This window comes from Silurus meridionalis, chromosome 6 (assembly GCF_014805685.1).
Source record: "Silurus meridionalis isolate SWU-2019-XX chromosome 6, ASM1480568v1, whole genome shotgun sequence".
Classification (NCBI taxonomy): domain Eukaryota; kingdom Metazoa; phylum Chordata; class Actinopteri; order Siluriformes; family Siluridae; genus Silurus; species Silurus meridionalis.
Window position 1 is genome coordinate 25120940 of NC_060889.1, and position 16594 is coordinate 25137533.

The 16594-nt window shown below is 39.1% G+C and overlaps 1 protein-coding gene across 13 annotated transcripts in view; it reads right to left on the reverse strand.

Moving 5' to 3' along the window:
- Positions 1-13748, reverse strand: part of LOC124387128 (adhesion G protein-coupled receptor L2-like) — a 139568-nt gene extending 125820 nt beyond the window's left edge. For 3 of the 13 annotated variants that reach the window (XM_046851264.1, XM_046851265.1, XM_046851266.1), the window contains exon 1: positions 13208-13748. The gene's annotated coding sequence lies outside the window, so the exon portion shown is untranslated. The remainder of the gene's footprint in view (positions 1-13207) is intronic. The other 10 variants (XM_046851258.1, XM_046851260.1, XM_046851259.1 and 7 more) reach the window with 8 other exon arrangements.
- Between the last annotated feature and the right edge of the window lie 2846 nt (positions 13749-16594).

Below are 16594 nucleotides of genomic sequence, written 5' to 3' on the forward strand. Positions count from 1 at the left end.
GCGCTATGTAATTTATGTACACTGCACTATGTACTTATGTACTTATGTACACTGCACTATGTACTTATGTACTTATGTACACTGCACTATGTACTTATGTACACTGTACTATGGACTTTATGTACACTGCTATGTACTTTATGTACACTGGACATTGTATCTTATGTACACTGAGCTAGGTACTTATGTACACTATACTGTAATATACTTTATGTACACTGTAATGTTTACTTTATGTACACTGGACATTGTATCTTATGTACACTGAGCTAGGTACTTATGTACACTATACTGTAATATACTTTATGTACACTGTAATGTTTACTTTATGTACACTGCTATGTACTTTATGTACACAATACTATGTACGTCATGTACACTGCTATGTACTTTATGTACACTATACTATGTACGTCATGTACACTGTAATGTGTACTTTATGTACACTGCTATGTACTTTATGTACACTAAACTATGTACTTTATGTAAACTATTCTATGTACTTTATTGTGACCCCATGTAGCAAACACAGTTTATCAAAAAAAGAATAATAATAATAATACAATACCGTGTGTACTATGGATTACAATGAAACAAAATATATAATGAATTCTTTCTCTGTGTGAGATTTTCATCTGGTCAGGTATCCAAGCACATTTGAATACAAAATCTACTTAAAATTTACATTAAAAAATTCTAGTTCTCAGTTATCCAACGGACGTGCACAAACTATTTCTCAATATAGGTCCCTTGCCGTATAATCTTTGAGTATTTCTTTAACGGAATTATAGATTATAAATAATATCCGAACTTTCTGAACTTCGTTCATTTCGCAAGGAAACGAACTTCAAAGCTGCAATTTCAGCTCCCGCGCGTCACTCGGCTTCCCGAAAGCTCCATAATAAGGCCATAGAGCAGTGTGTTGACTCAGGACTAGGCCTGGATAAATGAAGTGCCAGAACGCTCCGACCTTGATTTACTCCTACAGCTTCCCCTGTCTTTTCCTTTCCCTTCATCTATAGCTGCTGTGGCCCTGAACAAAAACTCTTAACCCCACGTTGCACCAACATGGCACCTTATCATAACGTCTTCTCTGCCCTGTCTTAGGCGTTCGACTGCTAGACGGTGCCGAGCAGTCTGTTCCTCGGCGCAAGAAAACGCATAATGCAAATAAATAAATACGAGATTGTGATGTTGCTTGGTCTGGCGTTGCGCTGATAAAGGAGAGGGAATTAAGTGTTGCCGAAGTGTAAACACGCAGCAGTAGCCGCTGCTTTTAACACGCATTAATAACATTCCAAGCAGAAGCCATGTCGCTGTTTACCTTCCTGACTGAGCAAAATGTACTTCATCTAATTGGAGTGCATTATTTAAAGGGGGGAAAAGGGAAAAAAAAACTCTCCTTGCCGTTTTTATGACTTTGGCTATTAGCGAAATAATGGCTCGCTCCCTTGAGAATGTTTAAGACTTAGCCATGTGGAGATGCAAAGAGCATCTTGCAATTTCCATAATTAAAACCCACAGCAATCAGCAATCATAATCCCTCTTGCCAAACATCATTCAGGATACAACTTTTTGCCCAGGCGATCAGCAGCAGGCTCACTGACACAGCCTTTGTGCTCAGACAACCGCCGTATTCCCCACCCCATCACCGGCCCTTTCGGAAACCGAGCCAATCAGCGCCAATCAAGAAAAGAAGACGGGTGAATTTGCAATTGAGGCATTGCGGTTTTCCTGCAACATAATATTTCAACAAGATCTTATTTGAGTTATCAGCCAATCCCCTCAGAGAAGCGAACATAAAATGCATCCTTGCATGTATTTCCGAATTGTACCGAAACACGCAAATGTGAGTGTCAGTGAGGGCCTGATATAAAAATTGTCTCAGAATAGGAAACTCAACCTGACCTGACATTATAGTGTAAAGATTTTGAGTGGATTGGATGACGGGTTGGCCTTTTGACACACAAAAAGCAAAACAATCGTTTGCAAACAGTAATAGGGGAAATTTGCACTCCTGGTTTTATATAAATATACACCGCATTGCAAGGAATCTTAAAGGTGACTCAGACCTGCTTGGTATTTGCCCCTGGGCGCTTAAGCATCTAATGCCAACGTTTGGCGCTGCCTGGGAAAATCCGACGCCACACACATACACAAAGCCACAATTGCTCATGTGGTTAAAGCCTGCCTACTAAACGTCCACATTTGACAATCTTTGAGACGAGATCAAAAAAAACTGAAAGTTAGCAGGCACTGCGGTTTACATCACAGGCGTCCTGATGGTTGTGGGCGTTCGCACTGAACGTATCAGTGTTCTCAGTGCATTACTGCCACAATAAAAGAAGGCTTACTGCTTCGAGTCTTGCCTCTCAGGATGCTGTTCTCAGTCGTGATAAAGCTCTAGCTTTACGGCGCTATATAGAAGGAGCTGCAACACTCAAATACAGCCCCTATGGTGCCTTCTATTACGGTAGACTTTATAGCCGGCCCGCAATATACAAATCATATGAATAAAGCTTTTCGAGGTACAGTGAGATCCAAGGACCATTCAAGGACCTGCCACGGCCCTCACCCGTCGCTGAACGCACACCGAAGTGCATACATCATGGTGAGCGTGAGTTATAGAGGCGATCAATGCTCCTCTGGGACTCGGCGAGCGTCCCTTAACCACCCGATATCTATCACCACTCCATCCCGACTGACACATTATCCACAGGGCTCAGAGAGAGCCTCCGCTAAAAACAGCTGGCTGGCGAACAACAGGCCCGACGTTATCTAGCTCGTTAAAAGGCCAAGCTTTTTTCCATCGCTAATGGCTCCCCTGCTCGAGAGCGAAGCGCCCGTACACTCAAGACATGCGTGTAGCAAGCCAATCTACCACAAGAGGACGTGAGCCTCGGCTTGCTGAGATACTCAGACAAAGAGCGCGACGGTTTTTAGCTTCCCTGAGGATTAGCGAGTGCTATCGATGAACATGCAGCCTGCGCGGTTATAATATTTGTTCTTGCATGTAAGACAGGTGTTGCAAGGCAAACAGGACAAGCAGATTTTGTGTGTATAATATAGTTTAGTCAAGAATTAAACCACAGGACCAAGGCATCACACTGAAACTTTTACCTCACAATGATGTGGTGGAATACAATAAAAAAAAGAAATCCAGGTCCTAATCCTAATCTTACAAACTGACTTATGTCAAACATATATACAAAGAAAATCTACTTGAATTAAAACTTCCCTGTGGTGAATTTGTCTGAAAAATAAAACCTATACATATATGAAAGGTTACATTTAACTGCATGAATAGCCAATTGTGCCAAAACCCGATTTGTAATTTGTACTTTTGTACTTTAAATCGTAATTGTGTTTCACAATACAATTTACAAGCTTTTTTCTTTTATCGTAGGAAAAAATAGGATTCGTTTAGCATTCAATTGTAATTAAAACATTTCAAATACTCTAAATTCAACTAACTTTTAGTCGCTTATTAGTCTACAGACATTGGCGTACATCTCTATGCATTTATTATTTCAAGCGAAAGCTATCCAGCTACATAACATGCACTACAACATGCGCAAAAAAGGATCGCAGCCTTATCACAACCAAGTGCTGCCTTGGATCTACTAATGAATTCTGCACCACTCTTGCACCAGTCCCTCATATATATTCTTCTTCTTCTTATTATTATTATTACAGAAGAATTAACTTTCCAAAAAACTCCATGATTGGTCTATAAATATCCAGAGAAAGGATCATATATATATAGGGGAGTGGTAGCTCAGTGGTTAAGGTGCTGGGTTACTGATTGGAAGGTCAGGGGTTCAAGAACTGGTATCGCCAAGCTGCCACTCTTGGGCCCTTAAACAAGGCCCTTAACCCTCTGTGCTCCAGGGGCGCTCTATCATGGCCGACCCTGCGCTCTGACTCTCAGCCTCTGAGCAAGCTGGGATATGCAGAGAATGAGCTTCACAGTGCTGTAATGTATATGTAACAAATAAAGGCTATTCTTATTATATATATATATATATATATATATATATATATATATATATATATATATATATATATAAAGAAAGAGAGAGAGAGAGAGAGAGAGAGAGAGAGAAGATCTTAATCCTACTCTCTTGCAAGCTCTTATTTAAAATGATGATTCATAAAGAGGCGTTGGGTACCTCAGGATCGCCGAGGCGAGCAGCGTTCGCCTGCGAGGGATTAGCCTCTCAGTCTGCTACACAGGGGTGTAATCAAACCCCATGTAAAGCTCTCCAGCCGTCCGTTAATGCTGTTTCACGGGCGTCTTTACAGACAATGATCTACCTATAAAAAAATAATCTAATTAGCAGTTCTAATTATTACCCCGGGTGGCGTCTTTATGATGGAAAGGGATGCAAATGCGCGTTTCCATACAGTCAGCGAGTGGAAGAAGTGGTCTTAATTATTTCCTTAATCCTCATTATCCGCTCAGTGCTTTGCCGCGGAAGTCAGATTAAGGAACCGCGACTGTACGAGGTGTCGAAAAAGCAGCTGATACACCTTATCTTCTTAATCAGAAAGGAATCAGAAGTAAAGTAGAGAGAAACAGACGTCTAAAAGCCGTTGTAGTGTTTAAAGGGGGTGGGGAGAAGAGGGGTCCTGATGCAGGTGTGTGTACACAAGGTGGGAGTGATAATCCTAGATGAATGAACATTGACAGGTAGTGAAACCACCTTTTTCTGTTTCATGCTTGGTCATTGTACACACTTCTGTCATACTGACAGACTTTTTTTTTCAGAGTTTACCCAACCTGGTTCATATGATACATGCGATATTGCTTTTTTGTTTGTTTGTTTTTTTAGACAATAGTAACCAAATCCATATTTTCTACTTCAAACCAACTTTCAAATCAATCACCGTGCACCTCTAGAAATGTAACCTTGGTAAAAATCTATGAAATGATGAACGCCGTACTTTTTTAAATAAAAATAAAAAATAAAAACCAGGCTATTTTTCTAGTTTAGGGTCGGTATCATTAACATTGTAAGAAAACAAGCTTATAATTAAATCCCTGCTTTATTACTTTTAATTGTATTTCATTTCAACATCGTACTTTGTACATTGTACAAACATTTTTTTTTTCCAAATATTCCAAACATTTTCATATGTACAACATATTCATTTTAGCCAGATGGCTAATGTCTTTCTGTTGCCGGCATGACAGGAATGAAGAGCGCACAATTGCACACGCACACACACACACACACACACACACACACGTTGGCTCGTCAGGCTGCTCGAAGCTCCAAACCACAGATCTGATCTCAGAATATTGATGAAAATCATGTAGTGACATATCAATTACACATAATAGCTTCCTATATATGTGCCTTAATGGTATTTCAGGCAGTTTGCTGACATGGCTTACCAGTCTCTGATTGTGTGTGTGTGTGTGTGTGTGTGTGTGTGTGTGTGTGTGTGTGTGTGTGTGTAAGTGTGTGCGTGCTCGCTCCCATGCACGCACCGCTGGTTGAAAAGTGGTGCGAAAACAAAACCCCTCCGTAGAGGCCTGGAGTATATTATCACCCAGGCCTCTGAAGATCCCGCAGTCTCCCTATCCTCTCTCTCTCTCTCTCTCTCTCTCTCTCTCTCTCTCTATGCTAATCGTAGCCATTTGTCGTGCTGAAGGAGCCCAGGGTCCAGCAGAGACGACTCACGCTAATCCCCTTATTTATGAAGCAGTAAGACCCCTGGCCATCCATCAAGGCCTGATTCGGGCTCCAGCCGGGGAGTGCCGTGTGGACACGCACGGGTTAATGAGGAAGTAAAAAGATGTCCCGCTATCCATCACTCAACACTGACACCTCCAACAGGGAAGGGTTTCAGTCCTTTCTCTTTCCTCGAAAAATCCGAGAGGGGACTGATCATGCGACCGAACCCAGACTTATATTGTGTCTAACGTCCAACACACACATGCACCCATTTATACTGCTGTTACAATGAGATTTTCTTTAGACACTTTCAGGATAATTGAGGTTTAGCTCGTTTTACGATACTTACAAAGATAGTCTTAGTTTTTTTATTATTTAATGTAAATGTAATTTACATTCTATCTTTAATTATGCTGTGTTACAAATTTGAACACATTTTCTGAGAATTTTTGAGGGTTTTTTATAAATATATTATTTAATGCAACATTTTATTGTCCTGTTTAGCCCCTACACTTAAGTGTACAATTAAATATATTTTTTTTATAAATAATTTTTTTCTTATATAACATAGCATTGTATTACATCATTTTAAATAAATTCAACTTTCACATTTAACCTTAGATTTATTTTTTTCACATTTTAACAATGATTAGATATACAACATACTTAAATATGCACTATATTACAAAAAATATTTTTTAATACAATATTTTATTGTCCTGTTTTGCATCTTTCACATTATAAATACATTATAAATACCTAGCTTTAAAAGTTGTAAAAGACAATTTTACAACGTACGTTGAAATATGCTTAATTAATTATAAAATTTGTAATGTTTTTAATAAACAAGCATTATCTTCATCTAACTTATTTCTTTATACCGTATACATAGATGCTTTATTTTACATAAATAGAGAAAAAAAATTTACAATGTTTTTTTTTTACCTCAGATTCTTTTTTTTTCTTTCTTTAATTTTTTCATTTGAATTTTTTTTTTTTTTTTTTTTTTTTTTTACTTGCCATTATATTACTTGACACCCTACACACATGCGTTGTATTTAAAAAAAACGATCTAAATTTAGTTTGTTTTCTTTTACGTAGCATTCCAAGGTCTGTTTCGTCTATTTTAGTTTTACTGTAGTGACTCTGTTTTATGATTTACTCTAACATTATATATACTTTTCTTCGTAACACTTTCATATTTCAAAAAGAAAAATCGAAACACGTTGCGTTACAAAGGCTCAATATTACATTCGATATTTGACATTTTGTTTCCTCATATAAAATAATGTCCTATTTTTGAAAAGAATGTAAATGTTTAGATTTAATAAAAATTTGTCAATGAATGAATTACAGTTGATTTTATATTGAATTTAGCATTAGATTATTTTACACATGCACTTCTTTAATAACTTGAGATTTTTTTTCCAATAAAATAAGTACACATACACATTAGTGGTAAGTTTTTGTTTGTTTGTTTGTTTTTATGAATTACCAGCATCTTATTTAACTTTTTTACCTCAGCACTTAGCATTATATTGTCCTATTTTACAACTTGCGTATCACAAAACAATTTCCCAAAGCGAACACTGAATTTTTTTAACATAAATCAACATACATTATCTATGTTTCAATAATATATATATATATTTCTCTTTTGGTTTGCAATCATTTTACAAAATAATATTTACTTGAATATTCATAAATAAAAGCCATAATTTCTTCATCCTCCTGGTGTATCAGAGGTCTGTGGAGATGTTTGGAGACATCTTTCTGAAGTATTTCAGAATGCAAAGGTGCATCTTTTATGGAAAACTAAAATTACCAGGTGTAACTTTTTTGTGTGTAAATATGTGTGTGTATATGTGTGTGTGTGAAAGTGTGTGAGTGAGAAAGGCATAAAACCTCAAAGAACCTCTCCGAAAAAAAACTCAAGCTCATATGGAGATGTTTTTTCCCCGTTTCCTTCATATTCGCTGTCAAAAAGGCACTTCATACTTCCAGACACTTTACTTCAGCCTGCATGACGCGTGACAGTGCCACGGACTGCCACAACACCGTGACACGAAGATTCTGCTCATTATCTGCATCTATAACATTTCCCTTAAGAGAAACCAAACACGCACGCGGGGCGAATTTTCATGAGGCGTTTCCATGGTAATCGATCCCGGGGAAAGAAAATTCCTCAGCGCTATTTCCCTAAGATACGTCACATTAACACCATCCTGATGGTGCGCTCTTAACCACGTCTCTTACGTAACCCAGTCTCCGAGAACTCACGATGGACTTGTGAGCTTTGTGAATTTCAGCGGTGTAATATATGGATGAGGATGGGTTTTTTATTCCGCTTTTTAATCTCTTCTCAAAAATGTCCGTGATAAACAGGCAGCTGCGGTTCCATTTTCTGTGGCCAAATTCGCAGCTTTGTGCTTTAATGCCAGTAGTCGCTCGCCCAGCATGAGCTCGCTGAGGAGCCGAAAAACAACGCGAGGAGAGAAAGAGAGAGAGAGAGAAAAAAAAACTGCTGACTACAACTCACACGGCCGCCCACACGCTTCTAGTTTCCTGAGCAAAATGCGCGTGTTCGCTGCTCGGGATCGGCCCATGATGCAACATTTTCCCTGAGATTTTGTCGAGCGCTTTTTTATTTTCGCCTTATTGTTTATACGATATTTCCACAATGGCCTTGCACTCACAATGTTTAGTCTAAAAACAGCCACCATTCTCCTCATTCTCCTAGTGTCCTATTGTTAAAGGTGCAGTCAGCAATTCCGACGCAGAAACACCTGAACGATCTTTTCGCAAACGGCATTAAACGTAGAATTTGGTGAGACGGGGAACGCGCTCGTAACTGGGAAACTACAAAACGAAGAACGTAAAGACAAGGACAAGCTTGGAACATAACAGAAACTATGAAGCAGAGTGTACGTAGACAAATGAATTACCGTCTCAGGACAGAAAACATGGACCCAATCAAAACATGATTGGGACAGTAATAGAACACAATCGAAGCAAATTGACGCCTTTTGCTGTGATTGGCTGAAAGCTGGAGGTCCACATCATTCATGTTTCCTTGTTTCTGAAAACAGAGACCAGGATAATTTTTTCTTTAAAGAGTTTCCTTAATGCAACTGCCTACACCAAATATCAAAAAAGAGAAAAAATTTTACTTACTTAAAAAAAATTACTAATCGCACCTTTAATCTGTATAACTAAAAATGAGACGTAAATAAAGAAAGGAGGAAAGATTCCCAATTTGCGTTCAAGTTCCTAAAAATCAAAGCAGACATGTCGAGAAAGTCTCCCGAGCTCTGCGAGCCTCTATCGTCTGACTTTCCCAGTTCTTACGATGACTTGCATTACATGTTGTGTCTACTAGGCAGAGAAAAAAAAAAAAAAAGAATAGAAAATCAATACGTTTTAAGCTCCATTCCAACCTTATTTGCTCCTATTAGACTTTCCAGACTCCGACGGACGTTCTCCCGGGTTGGAAAGGCGAGTCGACTGTTAGTATGGTCGGTCGAAAAAAAAAAACACAACTGACGTCCACTGTACATTGTACAGGATGGTTTTAGAATGAAAGAGAGAGAGGGAGAGAGAGAGAGAGATAGAGAGAGATAGAGGGGAGGGTTTGAGTGATGTGACGTTGCCGACACTGTTGTTACATCCACATGTAGCCCATAAAACAGAGCGACAGCTGTCAAAGTCGTACTGAGTGAAGCAGGCAGGTGGGACAGCAAGGATTCCCTCATGCTTCTCTCTCTCGTTTTTTTCTCGTGTGTGTCTCTGTGTGTGTGTTTGTGTGTGTGTGTGTGTGTGTGCTGTTGGACTCTCAACCCCAACAATGTCCAAGCAGCTTTAATGACTCACCTAATTGCCCCCCTTTAAGCTCCTGGCAAAATCAGACTGGCTGAACAGAGCGAGCGAGAAGCTCTTTTTTATCCGACGCCGCTCTCAGAGTGACTAAGTGCTCCGTCAAATATGACACAGAGCCCTGATTAAAAAAAAAATGCCTCGCGGACGTACCAGTGCTTCTCGGATTCCTGCAAATTCACTGAGGAGTGAAAAGTGTTCGCATCGACTTCTATTAACCGCAGAATTCGTTACAAAAACAAGATGCAACACATTATTCGTTTCAGTCCAAAGTGTTGGAGTTACGCATGTAAAAAAAAAAAAAAAAAAGAACGAGCTCTTCACGCATCACCTGGTGGATTTCGATCAGGGTGCAAATCCGGTTAGCGGAGTACGCCATATTTGTTTTCATATTTTTAGCTAGGTGAAACGTATTAACAGACGTTTAGCGAAAGAGATGTTTCGTTCCCGGATTTTGGAAGGGGGAAAAAAACTGCTAATAAAATCTAACTGAAGGTGTTAGAAACATATTTTATGCAAAAGCATGACAGTTTTCTAGACACCTTTCCACCTTTTCCTAGACAGATTTCAACTCACTTGGAGAAAATATCAAGCTGGATAACAAGCAGATCAACTAGGTTAAATATATATATATATATATATATATATATATATATATATATATATATATATATATATATATATATATATATATATATATGTGTGTGTGTGTGTGTGGGGGTGTGTGTGTATACACAATTTCTGAAAATTTCTCTCCGACTTGCGATGTATCTCCGGCCATTAACGGTTCTTTGTATTACGAAGTCGTTACTAAATTCGTACGATATTTCGGAAGGTAACCTGAAATCAGGATGAACGTATTCGAATGCTTTCGGGGCGCCAAATATAATATTTTGACATAATTATATTATACATTTGTTGCATTAAATGTTATATATAAATAAATATTATTATTATTATAAACAGTAGCAGTAATAGTAATAACAGTAGTAGTATATTGTGGTTTAATGTATTTTTTTTCCTATGTAACGCATTTCTTCTGCCTACTACATTCCTACTACATAAATATTTGTAGATTACTATCATTTATTGATGTATTAAATGATCAATGTATTCATTCGTAAATATTTCTTCCAATGCAAATGCAAATTCCATCCAGTTTCGTACGGAAGTGTCGCTGTGTGTGTTTGTGTGGTTCTATTTCTCAAAATAATACTGTAAACACTCCAGCACCGAAATTTCAACTGCCTACGAATATATTACGCAAAAATGTACTGTGTAATATACACACACCAAACACCACTATAGACCACATTTTGCTTCTCTGTCATTGGTTGGTTTTCGCCCTATCCTTGGTGAAACTTAAGCTGGGGTAGGGAGGTGCAGGAAAGGCCTGAGCTTCCTCCATTGAAAGTGCAGACTTTTTCATATGCTAATTAAACCCCAAAAAAAAGATAAAAGAAAACGATATTAGCATTTCCAAGCATTGGGTATAGTGCGCATGAGCGAAGATGCAGGCCCAGTAGAAGGGCAGTATTGCGTAGAGTTTTATTAGCATGAGATGTGATTTGGGATGTAATTAAGGTAGTCTGGATGTTGTAGCTGGGTGTAGCTTGAAAAGAAGGGGAATTGGGGTTTTGGAGTGGACCAATGTCTTTTTTTTTTGTTTTGTTCTATTGACGTGCAACTTCTTTCATATGCAAATCGGGATGGTTAAGAAATTTCGCACTTGCGTGAATTCACGGGCCATTTGTACCCTGTGTGTGTGTGTGTGTGTGTGTGTGTGTGTGTGTGTGTGTGTGTGTGTGTTTGTGTGTGTAGTGCTATAAGGTGACAAAAAAGATGGCCATGACAAACTGGACCAAATGGGCCTGCAGGGATGTGTTTGGTGTTGCCAGATTGGGTGTTCTCATGCATTTTTTTTCACTCTGTACATTTTAGCATGTTTGTTTAAAAAACATTCCTGACCCAGGCGAGTGACCTAGTGCATCGATGAGTGGATTCTGAACCTAATCGATGGCGATCTGGCAACCTCGCGTAAAAGTGGGGGTGAAGCTTTTTAACAACGGCGCATTTGTTCCTGAAAAATTCCTCTCCGGCTTTGGCTGTCTGTTACAGCGGCGAAGTGAATAAGTGAATGAGGGAATAAGGGAATAAGCACGACTCGGTGAGTGCTGCTAGACCACTATACTGTGCGAACTACAGCCGGCCTAATTACTGCACAAGCAGCTACTAGTGCAAAAAAAAAAATGAAATAAAATTTATCCCAGAGAAGAAAGAAGTCAAGCCTGCACTTTTATAAAAAATTTGGGATGGTGCTGCAAAGGAAACTATATATATATATATATATATATATATATATATATATATATATATATATATATATATATATATAAGATTAATTACAGACTATATTTTTTATTCTATTCAGCTTTCTGGAAGTTTGGTTTCGAGAGTCCTGTCGGCCTTGAGATGTTGAACTTGCTTTATTCTTTCATTACTGCCACTTACAACGGAATCTATGCAATTAAAGCCGCATTTACTTTGCTTGTCTCTCTCTCTCTCTCTCTCTCTCTCTCTCACACACACACACACACACACACACACAGAAAGAGAGCACATTGGGCATCAGTGTGTGTGTGTGTGTGTGTGTGTGTGTGTCAACAAGCCAAGCTTTAAACCCATAGGTGAATTATGCATGTGCAGTAAAAAGATCTCATTTGTGCCGCAGTGTGTGTGTGTGTGTGTGTGTGTGTGTGTGTGTGTGTGTGTGTGTGTGTGCAAGCAAATCCAATCATATTTCTCAGTAGATACAAAGTACATTATCACGATTAGTATTTATTTGGTTGCTCATTCATTTATTTATCATTTTAACATTAAATTTACAGTGGCACGTGAGTGTTTTTATACCCTGAAAAAAACAAAACACAAATAAAAAAAATCCTAAGGAGTTATACAAAGTGTCCTGATCTCTTTAGTCCAGGATTCCTCTCCCAGTTGCATGGCTGATTTCATGCTTGCGAGCCCACAATCTCAAATCTCATCGCCCTTAATCCCACCGAGATTAGGTTTTAACGGGGAAGGGGATTTTAACGGGTTACAACGAGGCGGCACAACATCTGGCAGATGTGTGGGGTGCGTATTTATTTTCCGAATAAAAAGCCAAAACAAAACTCACAATGCAACCTTACAAATGCTTCTCTCTCTCTCTCTCTCTCTCTCTCTCTCTCTCTCTCTTTATTTCTCTCTGTCTTTCTTCTTGTTGCAGAAATCCACGGACGTCGGGATTAAAACGCAGCCCCCCGTGTATGTATCCTCTGTATAGCTTTTCACAAAGGGACCAAAAAAAAAACAGGAATACCTCCACACACTCCAAACCCACTCCAAAGAAAAAAAAAAACACATGAAAGTGGTCTCACAAATCGGGGGCACATTGCGTGGAACAAACCCATTCGCGGGCGCGCGCCCTGTTGCGCACAAATTGACACACACACATACACACATATACACTGTATATCTATAGAAAGCAAATCGGCGGACGGACCAGGAGCGCGCGTCTGTGCGTGAGTGCGCGCTCTTCCACGGCCCAGTGCGTGTATGTGTGTGTGTGTGTGTGGTGAGAAATCAGCGGTCAGAGCAGGTTTACTTACCCGCTGAACTGCGGTCCGCTTTGGTGCAGCACCACACAAAAAAAGAAAGAAATGAAAAGCCTTCACGCGTCTCACGTAGCGGCTCCCGACCACCAGCTACACTCCATCACCAAAAAGGCGCACGGCTGCGGGGAGGGTCGGGGCGCAAGAGGAGCCTGTGTTTTTGCGCCGAGAGAGGTGGAGGAAATAAAAGTACAGACCCGGGTGTATGAATGAGAGCGACACGGAGAGAGGGATAGAGAGAGAGAGAGAGAGAGAGAGAGAGAGAGAGAGAGAGAGAGAGAATGTAAGCAAAGCCCGTCGGCGCTCAGTCAGATGAGAGAGAGGAAGTCGAGGTGAAGCCCGGTCTCAGCATGGTTGTTGGAGACCGAGAGGAAAGTGGAGTGATTCGGCGTGGAAGTGAAACTTGCAGCTCCACGGAGCAGCTCCGAAGCTCCGACGCTCCCGACAGCAGGATGTCAGTAACGCACAGGGGCCGCTGGAGTGGATCTCTGCAGCAGCTGCGTTTCCAAAACCAGGACGCGCGCAAAACCCGGGCAGGATCCCGCACTGGATTGGACACACACACACACACACACACACACACACACACACACACACACACACACACACGCGCGCACACTGGAACTGGAACTGGAACGATCAGACCCAATCACCTCCCATATCTCGAATTTCTTTTCTTTTCTCATCTAAGGAGGTGGTGACTGAAGTAATTCTGTTCAATCCATTTTTTTTATTTGTAGACCTTTCTAATATATATAACTAAAATACATTGATGTGACACTTATCAATGTTATGTACAATAATATTATTGCAATAATAATAATAATAGTTACATGTGCAAAAACTATGATAGAACTATCAATGTTGTCTAACTTGTGTGTGTGTATGTATATGTATATATACTGTAGATATACATATACACACACACACACACACACACACACACACACACACACACACACACAGGCCAGGCATAACATTATGACTTGTGAACTGAATAACACTGATTATCTCTTCATCATGGCATCTGTGAGTAGGTGGGATATATCAGGCAACCTCAAAGTTGACGTGTTCGGAGCAGAAAAATAGGCAAGTGTAAGTGAGTGAGATTGAAAAGAGCCAAATTGTGATGGCTAGACGACTGAGTCAGAGCATCTCCCAAACTGCAGCTCTTGTGGGATGTTCCTGGTCTGCAGTGGTCAGTATCTATCAAAAGGGCTCCAAGGAGGGAACAGGGAAAAAAACTCCCTGAGATGGTATAAGATGGTATGAGGAACCAGACTCAAAAGGAAACCCATCCTTATCTGGGTGCCACTTAATTTCCTATAGTTATCTATAGTGATGTGTGAAAAGTACATTTTCGTGATGTATGCGGTCTTCTGTGCATACACACATTTTATTCTATCACCATGTCCCCTTTAGGACCTTTGCACAAACTTTTTTTTCTTTTTCTTTTGTTCATATGACAAAATGAGTGCATCTTTAGCAGCCGTCTGCCAGAGTCATGATGGATCTGTATTTGAGCTCAGAAACCCTGAAACGTGAGGGGGATTCAGTGCAGATGGAAAGCCAGGCCATCACGGGGGTACCAAGCACACCCACGATCATTCCCAGGAGCAATTTTTATCCACCTACACATTTTTGGGAGGTGGGAGGAAAGCGGGAACTGAAACAATGAGAATGGTCACGTCCCAACCCCTAGCTTGGCTTCTAGGAACATTAAAGTTGCAGTGATGTTTTTTTTTAAGGGTATTTTTGGAAGAATTTGGCAGCTCACATTCTAACCAAAACCTCCCACAAATACGTGGCTGAACGAATATTTATCTCTGACACGGGACAAAAAATTGTTATGATTTAAATCACATCATTTCACTTTTGTTTTCTAATTGTTTCAAGGTAAAATCTAAAATTGACTATTTTTTTGAAAATCCTCAAGAACTTGCTTTGTGTATCTTGAATAACTGTTTCATTATTACTAGGGTTATAATCTAAGGAACACTGGACATCATGCAGGAATTTACCATGGATGGGAATCCAGGTCATTACACGCACATGCACACACACACACACACACACACACACACACACACACACACACACACACACACAAAGGTCCAAGAAAAATAATTGAATCCATCTACATATTTTTTGGACAAACTATATTAAAAAAAAATGCTGTGATGCTCCATAAAATATATTTTTGAAATTAAAATTATATAAAATTTAAGCCAAACTATATATTTTAGGATGAGCAAAATACATTTCCAGCCTTACAATAGAATTAGGATGGAGATCAAAGTATCTTAATACTAATATATATATATATATATATATATATATATATATATATATATATATATATATATATATATTGGGCTTAGTGGTTAAGGCATTGGACTTAGAGCATTGGACTTCAAATCCTGCTGGCACTGCTGGGCCCCTGAGCAAGGCCCTTAACCCTCCCCTGCTCAGTTGTAAGTCGCTCTGAATAAGGGCATCTGCCAAATGCTGTAAATTTTAATAAAAGAGAAAAAAAATTTTTTAAATGTTTTTTAAATATATTTTCAAAAAAATGGGCAAAAAAATATTTAAAGAGAATATTTCTATTTATATATGTGTTTATGTAAATATATATTCTTTGCCCATTTTCATATTTTGATCATATTGGAAACCCACAGCTACAGAAACATGCACACTGTCAGTAACCTGAGCTCAAGGAGATCAAACCAGCAATATTTCATTTAATGTTTTTGTCTATTGCATTTCTTTTGACAAAAGCCATCGTCACATAGCAGCTTTACAGACATCCAGATGTGGATTTAGATCAAGCCTGAGGAGACAGTGGTGAGGAAAAACCTCCTTGAGAGGAACCAGAGTCAAAGTGGAAGTCACGCTCTTTTGCGTGATCTACTGTATGCAGTCCTGATTTCTTTTTCTTGCAGTTGATTTCTCCACAAAACTAGAATAGTTGTCTTTTGTGAACTTTCTGATCTTTTTCTGGAATTGTAAGTACGTTTCTGAGATATGATGTGATGTATATTAAGGATAGTGGAGTGTAAAAAAATCCGCAAGACACAATAATAACAGAATTTACACAAATTAGTCAAAAGTTGATATATGCATCATTCTTAATATCGTATGATGTTACATGTAAGATCAGTGGCGTTATGTTTTGTGATGGTTCATCACAAGTCTCTTGTTTCTCTCTCGAACAGACTCACTCAATACTCACAGCATTCGTTTTTTTCAGCATCTTCTGTATATTCGACACCATTTCCGATAATTATTTAAGCCAGTGGGTAAAAACTTTTGATCAACGAGATATTCAGGGTAAAACAACTGCTTTTATAAATGAAATAATATGACGTTACACTCATCTTCCTG